Source organism: Pinus tabuliformis, chromosome J (genome assembly GCF_031772625.1).
Source record: "Pinus tabuliformis cultivar Carrire ecotype Pingquan chromosome J, CPIR1, whole genome shotgun sequence".
Classification (NCBI taxonomy): Eukaryota; Viridiplantae; Streptophyta; class Pinopsida; order Pinales; family Pinaceae; genus Pinus; species Pinus tabuliformis.
In genome coordinates this window covers 1113620033-1113623513 of record NC_142295.1, presented here as the reverse complement: position 1 = coordinate 1113623513, position 3481 = coordinate 1113620033, and the positions used below count along the sequence as shown (strand labels likewise).

Below are 3481 nucleotides of genomic sequence, written 5' to 3'. Positions count from 1 at the left end.
TATATGAAGACTGTACCATTTCTTTCAAAATGAAGACTATTCGAATGCGCTGGAGAGTTGTAAAGGTAGGTAATATCACCATCATAGTATATATGCAGGAAAAAAAAATAGGAATAGGTATATATTACTGCACCATTATTGTAGATAAATGGAATACACGGAAACCAACCAAATTGCTCGGGGAATAAATAGTAAACCAAGAACCAAACCATACATCTCTTGTTTGCCGGAGAGGTATAGGCAAATGGGAATAATACACCACTGCCGAAAACCCTATATCAGAACTGCTAAAACTGAAAAGAGTAATTGCGTGTGTGTGTAGGGTCATATTTATAAGGAATTAAAAACCTTGGCCTCGTCCAGGTCACCTGGAATAAGAACCCTGATGGAATCCATAGGAATGACCGAGACTGAATGCTTAAAATAGACCCTACCTCGCCAATCTAGAATCTCCAGAGGTGGAAACCTCTAAGTAAGTTCCAAAGAATTGGCGGCATGAATAAATTCATAGTAAGACTTGCGAAAAAAGGCCTAACCAGAATAAATCCCAAACCAGTGGTAAGGTTTCAGTCCATTAGGTATAAAAACGAACCTTGTACAATGTCACGGCAGAGAAAAGTTCTGAGCAGGGTTAATGAGGAATTCTTAATATGATAAGAAGCTCATCAATGACCCGAAAAATGGCTCAAGTCCACATTTACAAATAGCCATAACTCTCCGCACATATACATCATAACCCAGAGAATAAACAGCGGAGAAAAAATTAGGAGAACAGTAAATTCGATTAAACTTATATATGTAAAATTCGTAAATGTCAATGCACAGAAGATTTAGCCAAGCGATAAATGGCACCGTTGCACAGACAGCGAAACTATAACTGTGAATTATACACAGGCATACAGCCGATAAATGTCCATATACACATAAAATAGGAAAGGGTTTGTTCTGATTAGGAACGACGACACCTCCATGGGTGAAAAGTCATAAAACCCAGAATATACAGAGAATTCCGAGGGCGACTCTGGGTATCAGAGTGACTACCCTCGAAACCCTCTAGGCGTTAACGCCTATACAAAAAAACAACAACTTAAGGCATGATCGGCAAGAGCCAGGGTCTTTTCATAAAATAGAACTGAAGAAATTCCAGCTAGAAGCACTGCTGCCATGGTGGATCTTACCCAGGAGAAATGTCAAGCTGAGGCTGTAGGTGCTCCTCTCTTCCCAAATCAACCAAGGTAAGTACCCATTTACCCTGCGAGACATAGGAAAACGCCAGAGGAAAACCTGATTAAAATTACAGTAAACGACTCTATGATCAGCAAATAAATTGAAACAATAAGAACAGAAGCTCAAGTTCACCTGTAGGTTCTTTGCTGGCAAATGCTGGGAATGAGGCGAAACACTAGTAGCAACCAGGCTCTGTGCACCAACAGCATCGAGCTGCCGAGGAAACAGTCGATCTGGAGCAGGTTTGCCGGAGGTTTTCCTCCAAATGAATTTCCGCCCATAGCAAAACACGGAAGAGGCAACCCCGAGGAGACTACCGTCGTTGGATCATGGAGGGAAAGGAGCATCGTTGATCTGGGCGGCATCCCCAAACCGATAAATGAGATAGGACAGCCGTGCTCAGGCCACGTACCGAACGAAGCAGATAAGTCAATAAAAAAAATTTGCAAAAGTATTGTAAACCATGTGATGGGGTAACAAATACAGGTAAGCGAATGGGCGCTGCGTGGACCTCCAGGTGATAAATAAAACCGTAGCATTAAAAACGACTATCAATACACTGATGTGTTCCTTATAATTGCAACTGCGTAATATCACAAGTGGTGAATAGGTTATGTTTGCGGTAAAAAAAAATTTAATGGAGATGTTACAATATTATATAATGATAAATATATCTCACATAAAAACTTTGCACCCTTGATTAATTAATAAATTTGGAAATTAGAATACATCTAACAATAAAATATATAGTTTTTCTAAAAATTTTAAGGTAGGAAATTTATTTAAAAGCTTTGTACCTTTCACTAATTAATAAATTTGGAAATTAAAATACATCTAACTACAAATTATATAGTTTTTAATTAAGAAATTTATTTTAAAATTGTAAATTATTTTCAAAAATTTTATTTATTTTTAATATGTAAACTATAAAATAACTACAATAGTTTTATTATAAATTATATAATTTATTAAAAATAAAAAAAATATTTTCCAATGAGAAATTTTGTCTAATTTTTAGACCCTAGTATGTAAACTATTAAATAATACAATAATTTTATAAAATTGAAAAATATAATAATATCTATAAAAAAAAGTTGACTAATTTTATTATTCCCTACTATATAGACTATTAAATTACACAGTTTTATAAAAGATCAAATTTTCAATAATTATACTTTCTATAAAATAACTGCAATAGTTGTTATAAATTATACAGTTGATTAAAAAATTACAAATTTATTTTAAAATGAGAAATTTTGTAAACTATTATGTAAACTATTAAATAATACAATAATTTTATAAAAATTGAAAAATGTAATAATATTTATAAAGAAATTTTGAATAATTTTATTTGTCCCGAGTATATAAACTATTAAATTACACAGTTTTATAAAAAAACAAATTTTCAATAATTATAGTTTATACGAAATTTTCAACTTTTTAAACTAAAATAGAAAAAAATGAAATTAAGGCATCCACAAAATTTAGTCCTGGGAAAAAATTCGTTGTAATTATCACTTTTACCATATATAAAAACGACAAAATAAATTTCACATCGCAGCTCTATGTCGTAAGCAGGCACAGTAAATGACTATATTTTATTAACAGAACACTATGTTACTGCAAAATGCAATAGAATGAAAATTGAAGTAATGCTAAATTGCGGTGAGATTAAGTCGATTGATATTCCCCGAATATTTTTGGGAATCTGACGGACATATGCTCGTTCAAGTCCATGTACGTCGGAGTCATGTGTTCATTCAAGTCCACGTACCTCGGATTCCAGAATATTTGCGAATCAGCCATCAACTTAAAAATCCTGAACCACAACTTGGTGATTACAACGTTTTGTTTTCACTAATTGAAAAGCTCATAGTCTAACTACCAGACGATTGAAAAATAGAAAACAACTTATGCGGAAATTTTAACTATGACTATAAATTGTTTGTAGATTCAAGCTAATGGAAGATTTCGCAATTACAGCGCGATGTAATCCATTATTACAGAAATTTTTTTCATTAATTAAAAAGCTAGAGAAATCTAAACGTGACTAAACCGATTATAAATTCCATTTGGCAGGCTTTCCAAATGCCTTATGATTTCCGATTGCGACGCGTTGGGATTTAAGTTTTCGAGTTCGATAATTTTGCGAAGTAGCCCTTTGTTCATTACGATCTTAGCGTGGTTGTTGGGATAGTTGGCCAAGATTTTCAATATCCGTTTCCCCACCACACAAATATGAGTATTTATACTC

The 3481-nt window shown here is 33.5% G+C and overlaps 1 long non-coding RNA gene across 1 annotated transcript; it reads right to left on the bottom strand.

The window, feature by feature from the left end:
- Nucleotides 1-864: 864 nt before the first annotated feature.
- LOC149230968 (uncharacterized) lies at nt 865-1484 on the bottom strand. Its single transcript, XR_016247405.1, has 2 exons — nt 1360-1484; nt 865-1252 (listed from the first exon to the last, which is right to left on the bottom strand). It is a non-coding gene; the product is annotated as an uncharacterized LOC149230968 (long non-coding RNA).
- Nucleotides 1485-3481: the final 1997 nt, after the last annotated feature.